Source organism: Python bivittatus, unplaced genomic scaffold, assembly GCF_059951505.1.
Source record: "Python bivittatus isolate LINGU-HERP-01145 unplaced genomic scaffold, Pbiv_v1 ctg000070_np1212, whole genome shotgun sequence".
NCBI classification, from domain to species: domain Eukaryota; kingdom Metazoa; phylum Chordata; class Lepidosauria; order Squamata; family Pythonidae; genus Python; species Python bivittatus.
The window spans coordinates 13,248,955-13,261,393 of NW_028277034.1; the positions used below are offsets into that span (position 1 = coordinate 13,248,955).

At 36.1% G+C, this 12,439-nt stretch overlaps 1 protein-coding gene across 10 annotated transcripts in view; it reads right to left on the reverse strand.

The window, feature by feature from the left end:
- Positions 1 to 12,439, reverse strand: part of GALNTL6 (polypeptide N-acetylgalactosaminyltransferase like 6) — a 597,057-nt gene that overhangs the window by 548,269 nt on the left and 36,349 nt on the right. The gene's annotated exons all lie outside the window — the stretch shown is intronic.

Below are 12,439 nucleotides of genomic sequence, written 5' to 3' on the forward strand. Positions count from 1 at the left end.
ACAAGTGGCAGTCATGCCTCCACATATTTAATGCCTACAACAGCTACCCTTCCATGTTACTGCTGCTGTGACTAGCCATGCCACATGCTGTCTGCCTATTTGCCAGCCACTCATGTGTACTGGCCTATTCACAGAGAGGACCACCCCACAAGGGCATCCTACATTTAGCAAGATTAGCCTGTAATATAAATAAAAATATGGTTGGTGCCATGGCCAAGGCAGGAATGGCAAAAACTGACAACAGAATGTTTGCCCGAACCAGTTTGAAAGGGACATAACAGCAACAAAAAAATGGTTGAAGATTTTCAGACTTTGTAGTATTGTACGCCAAAGGCAACAAAATCCATCTGCTATGGAATATGAAAGGCATAAGAAAGTTATGGTCATTCAAGTTTTGTTAAACTAGAACTCCTAGCAGCCACAATCAATATGCCCAAAGATAAGGAATGTTGGAAGTTGTTGTTTAGCAAATATGAAGAACAGACTTTCAGACTAAAGGATGGTTCTTCAGAATCTGATGGCTACCCTTGAGAAAGGATTGATCTTAAGGGACCAATCGCATAAGAAAATTATTGCTTTCCCAGATACAGTATATCTAAACAGGTAGGATGGATTTTTCATAATGTGCAGTGAACCTTTGTGTCCAATCGTGATGTATATATTTAATCCAGAAAAGACACTTTGAAAAGAAAATGACATTTCCAGGTAAACAATTAATTCAACTGTTAATTCAGTGAGTAACAAAATATTCTATAAGCAGCATGGGGTTTGCTGAAGTCACTCAAGAAAATGTGTTCTGTTAACATGTCATTTTTAATCATAACTGAGGATGTGAAAATTCCTAAGAATTATTTTGATTATGTCTAAATATATAGCCAATATGATTTTAAAAAAACCTCTCTATTCTTTATATCAGATTTATTAAAGCAATAACAATTACAAATGGGCCACATGACACTTTTATTATTTGAAGTGATACAGTACAAATTTCATGAAATGTATATATGCAGTTATCCTAAGAATAATTTTAAACTCAACATTATGTATTTAAAATAACATTAAGTGCAACATCATTATAAACTGCTAAAGGCATGTGGAGAAAATAATATATTTTAAATAAATATATAACAAACTCCATTCCATGTCTTCCAACCAATAGTCAGGACTAGTTCAAATCTGACATTCCCCCCTTCTCTTTTAAATTAAAAAGCAAGACTACGCGAGACAAGGGATGCATATTAAGAATATACATGTTTCACAAATGATTCAGAAGTCTTTTGGCCCTCTGTGGCCCTCTCTGCCATTCATTGAAGCAGCTAGTCTTTTTTCCAGCTTTCATACATCTGCTTTAAGGTGTCAATTCATTTAATGCTGGGGAACTTTCCTGTTGGAAAATGAAGTTCTCTTCAGGACTGCTGCTATTGCTACAGGAATTTCAATCTCCATCTGCCACTGTGCTCTAATCGACATGTTTTTACTTCCATGCCAAATAATAAGAGAAAAGAAGGTGTCTTTAAGTGTTGTGAATTTTGAGAATATTGTACAAGTTCTTGTAAAATGACTGCAGGAGGGCTTTGCCACAAACCAGCTGTCATGGGTGACACAATTAGTCACAAGGCACTGTGCTACCAGAATGCCTTCCTACCAAACTTCTTTTGGGGAAGGTTCAAGCAAAACATTAAGTTACAGCCACCTATCAAGTGTTTTTCAGCTCCAAAGGCATTTGTGGAAAAAAAGAAAGTGCCAAGGGAAGTGTCCAACAGTGCAGCAGTATTCCCCAAAATGAAATAAGGAGAAATATGTTTTATGAGTTGAAGGAATGGCTGATAATGAGGGCCAGGAAGCATTGGTCACAGTGGAGAGGCACCAGAGACTACCAACAGGAGCCATACACCTTCCCTCCTCAAATAATACATGAGCCAGAGAAGATTCTGAACCTTATTTAGTTTCTTCTTGGTTCATGCACTAAAAGTAAAGTTTCCTTAAAGTTGATGCTGACTCCTGATAACTTCATGTAATTTTCTTGGGAAGAATGCAGAAATAGCTTGCTATTGCCTTCTTCCAGTTCATACATTACATCCATCCAAACAACTATGTGCCACCCAAAAGACGCTTGTGCCTAAGACAAGAATGAGTTGTCTGAAGATTTCATATACCGAGAGAAAGCGATGGCTCTTCTTCCCATAAAAATGTGTTCTCCTTACACTTGTTTACTGGGAACACTTTCATTCAGCAATATCTTGACACAGAATACTGCTTTAGGACAAGGAAAGACTTCAAGGACAACCTTTTAATATGTTTATGGCCCAACCACTGATACAGAAGAAGCAGAGATTAACAATGTTTATGATCAAGTTCAGTCTGAAATCAACAGAACATGCCAGTAAGAAGTGTTGCTTGTGGTTGGAGACCAGAATGCAAAATTGGAAACAGTAAAGAGGAAAACATAGTTGGACTATAAAGCCTAGGAAACAGAAATGAAGTAAAAGAACAACTTATCAATTTCTGTCAGTCCAATTATTTCTTTATTGCTAACGGTCTTTAAACAACCAAAATGGCACCTATATATACAAGACATCGCTATATGAAATCAAATTAACTATATTATTTGGTAGAAGGAGATGAAAGAGCTGGTATAACAGCAAAGACTTGGCTAGGGGCTGATTATGGAACAGAACAGAAATTGCTCTTGTGCAAGTTCCAATTTAAGCTAAAGTGGAAGAAAAAGGCCAGTTTCCATTATGATCTTAGGCATATACCCACAATTTTCAAGGAAAACATCAGGAATCACTTTGAAGTCCTGAACCTCATTGATCAGGGACCAGAACAACTGTGAAATGAACTTAAACAAGTTAAGGAAGAATGTGAAAAGAAACTGCCAAAGATCAAGAAACAGAAGACAGTAAATTTGATGTCAGAACAAACCATGGAAATTGCCAAGAAGATAAGAGAAACCAAAGCCAAGACAGACAAAGATCTCACAAAGGAACTTCATAGAATTTCAGAGAGCTGATAAAAGAGACAAAAAGCAGTATTAAAATAGTATCTGTAAAGATAGCAAAGATGGAAATCAACACTAGAAAAACAAAGAGAGTCTACTAAAAGATCTCTGAAGTTAGAAGGAGGTTCCAATTTCAAATTGATATGCTAAAGGACACCAATGGACAGATTATAATTAATTCAAAGAAGTTCAAACTTACAGTATACTGTAAGGAGTATACTGAAATTCTGTAACACAGAGATGTTAGCATCCAAGATACATTAAAAGGTCATTCCTGTTTACAGGAACCTCATTACTAAAAGATGAAGTTAGATCAGCACTCTGGCCGTTATCAAATCAAAAGACTATATGTCTTGATGAAATATCTACAGAAATATTTATTTATTTTTATTTATTAAATTTGTCCCCACCCATCTCCCCCCAAATATGGCAAGCAAACACAAGCAACACATTTATTTCCAGTAAATGCCTGAAAATCCAACAGATTGGAAAAGCTCAGTCTGTATACTAATACCAAGAAAATGAAACTTAAAAGAGTGTGGAAAGTATTTTATAATATCCTTAACTTCACATAGCAAAATAATGTTTAGGGCCATCCAATGCAGATTAGAGTCCTACATGGAAAGGGAGATGCTAGATGTCCAAGCTGGTTTTAGAAAAGTTTGAGGAAAAGAGGCATTATTGCTGGTGCATGCTAGATAACTGAGAAAGGCAAAGAATATCAATTATAAAAGACCCTTGATTGTCTCAACCATTTTGATTGTCAAACTGTAGAATGTCCTTAGAATAATGGCAATTCCAGAACACTTCATTGTTCTTATGTGAAATCTTCACGTTGGACAAGAAATCACACTCCACACATAATATGATGAAACAGACTGGGCCCAGGTTTGCAAAGGAGTAGGATAAAGCTGTACACTCTCCTTGAATATACATTGAGGAAGACTGGATCGGGAGAAGATGAACATGTTTTACAGTTGGAAGAAGAAACATCAAAAATCTGCACTATGCAGATGACACTGTGACAGCTGAAAATGAAAAGGATCTGAAAGCTCTAGTAATGAAAGTAAAGGAGAAAAAAATGAGATTACAATCAAATATAAAGAATACTAAACTAATCACAGCAGACCCAGCAATCAGCCTTAGAATTGATCATGAAGATGTTCTGCCTTTTAGGATCAACTAACAACAGTAAAGGAACCAACAGTCAAGAAATATACTGCAGACTAGCAATGAAGGCCTTGAAAAAAGTACTCAGAAGACATAAAGCAAGCAATTGCTTTCCCTGTAACATTCAATGGAAGTGAAAGCTGTACACTGAAGATGTAGGATAGAAAGAGCACTGACTCTTTTGAACTTTGGCATTGCAGGAGACTCCTACGAATACTGAGGATAGCCAAGAAAACAAGTAAAGGGATCATAGAAGAAATCAATCTATTCTAGAGTTGTTTTTAAAGACACAAATGATCAGGACACATTATGTATTTTGGACACATTATGAAAATATCTAGTCTCTTGAGAAATGTATAAGGCTGGGAAAAGAGAAGAGGATGATCAGGACCAAGATGGATGGCCTCAAGTACTACAGCAATAGGTACATCATTGGAAGGCCTGAAGGGTGAATTTAGGGATAGATCGTTCTGGAGAAGGTCTATTTATCTAGTCACTAAGAGTCAACACCAACTTGACAGCACATAATCAATGATCAATCAATGCAACCTTGTCTCACTACTTTGATAAGCTGGAGCCAGTCTGTTTCACCACTTCCATCCAGACTGTGGCTTCCTGTCCTGTTTTTAGGTTTCACATGAATAGAAAGTTAATCTGTCCTTTAACCTTAAATGAGATTGAGATGGAAACCAAACCTATACTGATTGGTTATAAGCAGATTTTAATAGTCTGCTCACCAATATTGATTCATGTCTTGGTTTTTATCCACTCCCTCATCTTCTGTTCTACTGAAGCCACCCAAACCTTCCTTGCTAGCCCAAAGTAGCACAAGTGGTTAAGCTTCCATAGAACAGTTTTTCAAATATATTTGAAGTATTACCTGTTCAGATTGTACCCACGGTTTTCAAAAGCAGAGTGCTCTTAAACTTTTAGAAGGCTTAGACATGACACTTTTAAACAAACTAAAATTGGAGGCAAGGTACCACAATCAAAAGGTTACTTGTGGTTACTTCAAGGGACAAGTTACTTTGAAGGAGGCCTCTGATATATTCTTAGCTATTCCTTAGTTTCATCAAGAAAGTAACATTAAACAAAACTGAAATACATGCATTCATAAAACTGTGTTATAGCCATAAAACTATCCATAAAGTTACTTACATCTGTAAAACTATCCACATATTTAAATAATCATCTGTAAAAAATAATTATGCTCCCATCGTTATGAGTTCAATGCATGAGAAACTTTTGAAACATATCTTCTGGCAAAATAAACATAGCATTGTCTTATTTTGCACTGATCACAGTGTAGTGAACCGGTACTGGGGAGACCCAGGTTCATGTCCAGTCTCATCCATGGAAGCTTAATAGGTGACTTTGGGCCTGTCCCTCACTGTCAACAAAAGGTACTTTACCATATTGTTACTGTGAGAAAAAAAAAATAAAAAATGGAAGGAATGAGGACTAGTATACCCTGAGTATATGAACAAAAAGCAGGACATTAATCTAACAAACAAACAAGCAAAAGTTGTAAAACCTAGCTATCTTGCCTTGAAATTAACACTGCCTATACTTTAAACATTTCAGTTCCTTCTGACCTCTCTTTTTACCATCTCTTTGTCACCCAAAAGCATAAATATATATTTACTCTTTTATTGGAACAACTCTGCATTTCTATGACACAGAGAACAGGATTCCAGAATAATGTACTGTATGCTATAATGTATTTGTATGTATTTAGTACATCACAGTACACTTTCCTATTTTCATTTCAGCAGGCTAAGTTGAAGGAAATGGAACTTGTTGATGCTGTTAATTATAATTATTTTGATTTACATCCCAGCTTTCTGCCCATAGGAAAGATAAAAATCTTTGTAGAAAACTTCACCATTAAGCAAAACTATGGAGAAATCTCACAGCAGTGCAATTAATGTGTGAATAGCATGCAAACTAAGAAAGTTTGCCAAAGAAACCAAAATACATTCACAATCGATGTCTGAAGAATTAAAAAAAAAAAGGAGAGAGAATGATGTTGTGGGAATGATGTTGTGGGGATGTTATGCAGGCTAAGGATTATGCACAAAAAACTAGAATTTGGAGTTCAGGTTAACAAAATGTGGGCGTGTTATCATGTGAGAAATTTTATTCCAGGGATAAACAAAATGCCAAAGTTGTGACTGTTATACAAGAGCTAATGAATCATATTTATCCATTGGTCCTTTTCAAATGGCTCTGTACCAGTAGTCCTTGTTAAGTGACTGCCTTGTTCAGTGACTGTTTGCAGTTACAACAGGGATGAAAAAATAACTTTGCTACCAATTCTCGCATTTATGACTTTTGCAGGTCTGCAAAGCAAAAGAAATCTGAAGTAAGATTGTAAGCACAGTCACAGTTTCACTTAGCAACTGCTTCACTTAACAACCAAGTTGCCAGTCCCAACTGTGGTCACTAAACAAGGACTACCTATATATCTTTCTAATTGTACTTATAGCTTCTAGGTGTGTGGCTATTTGTAGTCATTCCATTTTTACCATCCTCCTCTACTTAATGGAATAGAATAGTAGCATCAGCCAATTGTTACAGCGCAGGTAGCCAGGTTCTGCGCAGCTACAATGAAGATCCGTCAGATTATGATTGGGAAATTGCAGTAACGTACCCTTTGTCATAACTCATATATATATATATGAATATATATATATGTTACATATTATATTTACTTTTACTCATATGTTTATATCTAACAAAATACTAGTCATTATAATATAAATTATTAAGATTGTATTTAATTTTGATTAAGGAGCTCATTTAGTTTGTGATAGAAATGTATTTTAATACTAATTGGAACTTGTAACTTCAAATCTATGTTATTTTAGGTGGTTCATCACTTTTTAGACTCAATGCGTATACTTTTATAGAACTGCTGCTTGTACTGGTCGGAGACCGTAATAAACTGAACTGAATAGTAGCATCATTCAAGAAACTTTACTGCCTCTGGATTATTACCATACGTTTTCCTTGTTGCAGTTCCTCTGCTAATAAAAAATGTATCTTCTATATAGTTGTTTCCCTTCAATAAAAATGCATATTAGAACTTACTGTATTTTTCCATCTATAAGACTATACTTTTTTCTAAAATCGTTACACTAAAAATTGAAGGGCGCCTTATGCAAGGAAGTAAGCCGAGGAGAGAACCGCACGGTTGCAAAACTGCCCATACTTTGTCTCTGCAAACAGGCTTCCTCCAATCACGAGCCTTATGTAACTGACGTCAGCTGATGTTGTACAAACCAATTGGAGGAAGTCTGTTTGCAGAGACAAGCTATCGGCAGTTTCACTCATGATTGAATGTGATCAGTTATGCAAAAGAGCATGGAAATAGAGCTGCAGACAGACAGTTTGGACCTCCTCCCACTGAGTGTATCATGTAAATATTATTAAATAAAAATGTGTTCTGCTTTATCTTTAAAATATTGATTTCTTAATTTTGGGTTGGAAAAGTGGGGGTCGTCTTGTACATGGGGGCATCTTATAGATGGAAAAATATGGCAGGTTTGAGAAAAGGTGGAATTTTACTCTGACATTGCTGAAATGTATGTGAAAAAGGAAAGCCCTATTATAAATTCCACAAGTGACCTAACACCTCAACTCAGCTCTTTACTGCTCATATAACAACAAATATTTTTTAATGAGATTACACACACACATATGCACACACTTATATTGAAAATCTGTATCTCAAAACACTTTTTCTGTATGAAGAACATTCATATAACTTCTTATGGTAGCTATTAAGTAGTGTGCAGCTAATATTCTGGCATGGCAAGGATATAATAATTGAAATACACACATGTGCACGATTAAAAAAATTACCAGAAAACATTTTTGAAATACCTTCATGGTTTCACTATTCTAACATTATCCAAATATACTTAATAGAAAATTAAATTTTACAGTTTGGGTTGCTTTGTTACAGAAGAGATTCTTGAGTCCTGGGTAGGGGGAAAGCTTGAGAAAGAAATTCAAAGTAAGTCCACCTTACACTAGGTATATATTATGCAGGATAATTACTTTGGTAGGCCTTCAAGATTCTGTCACCTTACCCTACTAGCAGTGAAGATCTTTCTGAGTTTGTGAAGCTTGTTGAATTTCCCGTTCCATAAAGGCATGGTATCAAGTAGGATGGATGAAAATGGGAACATTTACAAACCAGAAAGCTGCATTTTATATATAGTAAAAAAAAACTTTTTTTACATCAAGATCAGTAGTATCAACTCTTACAAGCAATAGCTAGCCTCCTCTGTCTCAAAGATCTTTCACATCAACTGCTTTCTCAGCCTTTAGCATAACAGAATTTATTTGTGCATTCTCATTTTTTAAAAAGGCATATACAAGGAATTAAAAATTCAGACATTTCTCAGTGTACCATGTGGTATTCGTCATTGGCTTTTCTCCCCTACATAATTATTTTTGCCAATTGTGGCAGCTAGGAAAGACAATGAAGGTGTACATATTGCCTTTGCAATACGGGTTCATTTTTGCATTCCAAGATGGTGCGCTGCTCCAAGTACAGAGGAAAGTATTGGTAAGTACCTTCAAAGCATTAAATTATTCTGGGTCCAGAAATGTTTTCAAAAAATCACATCTTCCTATATCAACCAGCCCAATTACCTCCTCCTATTAATTATCTTTAGAGCCCTAAATGACCAAGCCCAAGAAAATTAAAAGAATCGCTTTGACCTATCTTCCTCTAACCATCTCATTTTCTTAAATCTATGTACCATCAATAGTGGAAGACCTATTAGCTCTGACAACAATTAGTATTATCACAGCAACTGTATCTAATTGTTAAGTACCTTGTCCTACAATGATCAAATGGGTCTCTTTTTAAGCAACTTCTACTGGTTAATACATCCTCTCCTAAGATGGTGTGTTCCAAACATGTTTTCATTGCAATACTCAGAATTCACAGCTAGAGTTCCCTTTCGCTGTCTATTCTGGAAAGCGGAGTCACAGCACAGTTGAGAAGCACAAAATTATGTAAAGCTGGGTTATTTATTTGTTATTCTGGGTAAGACAGTATCTTTCATCTGAAAATTGTTTTTATTTGTTCCACCTATTTCCATTGAGCTTTTCCATTGTAATACCTTTCACTGACATAAACCACTTTGAGTGATGCTGGAGTAGAAATGTTAGTATATATCCATTTATCCATAGATACATAACAATGTATTAAAGTACAAAAGAAATTTTCCTCACCTTCCTCCTTTCCATTCAGGAAAGTTTTGAAAAAGGTATTGAGGCAGTTATTGCCTCAGCACTGCCCAGATTTGGGCTTATGTTTGTTTCAGCAATGCTTCAGCTCAGCTCCAGAAGTCACAGCTCCAAGGCAGTGGGAGGAATACAGAAACAGCAGTTTAGTGTATATATTTAGGCACAGAAAAAAATAGGCCAACAGATATAACTGGTTATATCTGAATTCCTTCATTGGGAAACTGTTGAAAGGTTAATGTTGCATTATTTGTTGGCTTTAGAGTCATTTTGCTTTTATGTATAAAGCCTAGGCTTGGTTTATCCTAATTTTAATTTTTGATAGTTTTGTCACCTACAGAGACAAAATCCCAATATTTTACTTTTAAAAAATCACACTCCACCTTTCTGAATTGACATTACTAGGTATGACAGCTGGGATCTAAATTTTCCTGTGAATTGCAAATTTACCTTTCTGGTTCTAACACTGAACACCATTGTGTATACCATATTCAACAATGTTTGTGGAGGTTGTAGAGGTCTGTGATGGAAATGAAATGGCCAAAAATCCTTATATGTGCATGGCATACTATATGCTAGCTAACCCTGGATTCCTTTCCACACACTAGCACACATTGCAACTCAAAGGTTTTTTGATATCCTAATCCAATCAATCCTGCTTTATTTTTATTGGTTATTTTTGAGATGATCTGTAGCCAGTTGCTTCCTTGAGTTGGACTACTTTTTTTTCTAATATGTCAACATCCCTAGTATCTGTTAATTGATTAGGCCTACCCTGGTGCCTCTCTGGACAGATGCCTCCTATTTCAGTGTTCTCAATGGTAATTTTATAATTCTTCCAAGGACTTCCTGTGAGCGCCATGGCGAGCTGATGTCTTACTGGCCTGCTGGATAGTAAGACAGCTTTTTGAGGGAAATCACAGCTGGATGTTGGATCTGGGCTCGTGTAATCTCTCCGGATCAAAGGAAAAATCGTTGAGTTCATCTACGTGACTCTGTATGGCCGCAACTCATGAATGGACTGTGGAAACTGTTGTTTTACGGTCGGCTTATGAGTGGAGTGGCTAGGAGTTGGGATTACATCAAGCTCACATTCGTAAAGGAGCCTTATGGACACTAAGCTTGACCGAGCCTTATATCTTAATCGCTTTTGGGGATTAATTTTTAATGTGTTGCACATTGGAGAGATTAAGACCCTTCAGACCACAAGGTTTTACTGTATTCATCCGGTGAGTCTCCGCCCTCTTAAAAGACAATGGTCTAAATTTGATCTTAAACGTTTTGAAAATATATTATTCATATAGGAACCTTTTGTAATGTATTTTAATTAATATTTATTGTATTTAATTAATACTCATAATTTTTTACCGTAAACCACCCAGAGTCGCTCTGCAGTAAGACGGACGGTGACAAATTTGAAAAATAAATAAATAACTAAGATTTTTGGAGGGGGACTATGGAACAAAAGAGTGCTTAGTACAGTAATACCTCGGTTCACGAACGCTTCTGTTCACGAACAATTCGGTTCATGAACAGCACTGCTCGCAAAATTTTGCTTCTGTTCGCAAACTCCGCATCGGGTGATGAACAGGATCCGCGGCCATTTTCCCTGCTGCGACACGTGGTCGTGGCTTCCTGTAGGGAGAGGGACTCTCCCTCCAAACAATAACCACCTCCCACCCGCCTTCCTGTCCTCCATGCCAGAAGTCGCATCAAGCAAGGTTAGTGTTCTCTTTCTTCATACTGTACAGTACTGTACTTTGTTTCATATTTTTGTGGTTTAAAAAAAATACGTATGGTTCAGAATGGATTAACCGTATTTACACTGAACCTTATGGGAAAATTTGATTCGGTTGGCAACCAAAATCGGTTGGCAACCACATTCGTAGGGGTCAGAACGGATTAACCGTATTTACATTGAACCTTATGGGAAAATTTGATTCGGTTCACGACCAATTCAGTTCGCGACCAGAGTCGTGGAACGAATTAAGTTCGTGAACCGAGGTACCACTGTATATGGATACTGGAAAGTTAATAATGGATTAAGGGGCCAGAGAAATTTGGAATGATAGTTTTGAATTTATTGGAAGATATATTCTCATGGGAAAATGGCAACTGCTTTTGTTTCTTTATGATAAGGAAACTTTGAAGGCTGAACTTTACAGGGAGCCAAAGGACAAAGAAAATGGAGCAGAAATCCTTAGTGCAAACTTTTAAAGATCTCTCAGCCAAGTTACTGGATAGAATGGATCAACTGCTTGAGAAACTGGGCAGAACATGCTTTAAACAAGTTGTAAAACAAGAATAAGTTGTGATGGATGTTTATGAAATAAATTTGAAGGACTTAAATGTAATACAAATGGATCCAATGGATGATTTATCCCCTGAAGGAGATGAACAGATATCAAACCAGGAAATTGATTTGGATCTTTCTCCCCCCTTCTGGATATACAAAAGAGCTCTGCTAGGGTTTGGAAAGATTTTTTTTTAGAAGTGACAAACAAAAGGATAAACTTTATCTAATGGACATGCAAAAGAAATCTGTTAAAGTTCTGAAGGATTTTTGTCTGAATACACAGATGATCAGCAAATTACCTCTAGGATTGTTTTTGAAGGGGTTAAAGAATAATTTTAAAACTTCAGGGAAGGTTTATAAAGTTGACTTGTTTCATCAGGGGAAAATATCTGGTTTCCTTTACTGGACTTTTGCTGATGAAGAATGATTGACAAAACATTTGAATTTTGTTTTTGTTTTGTTATTTAAGAGATGAGTTATGAGGAGAAGAGAGATTATGTTTTATTTAGATATGGTGCTAAGCTATTAAAACTGTTTTTACCTGCTGGGATGAAGGGGGAAGTTACTTTTTCTTTTTCTCTTCTTTCCCTTTTTTTCTTTTCTACATTCTCCCCCCTTTTTTGTATGTTTTTCCATTTGTATTTTTTGTAGTTTGTATTGACTTTTATTCTTTTCATTTATAATTCTTAATAAAATTATTTGAAAAA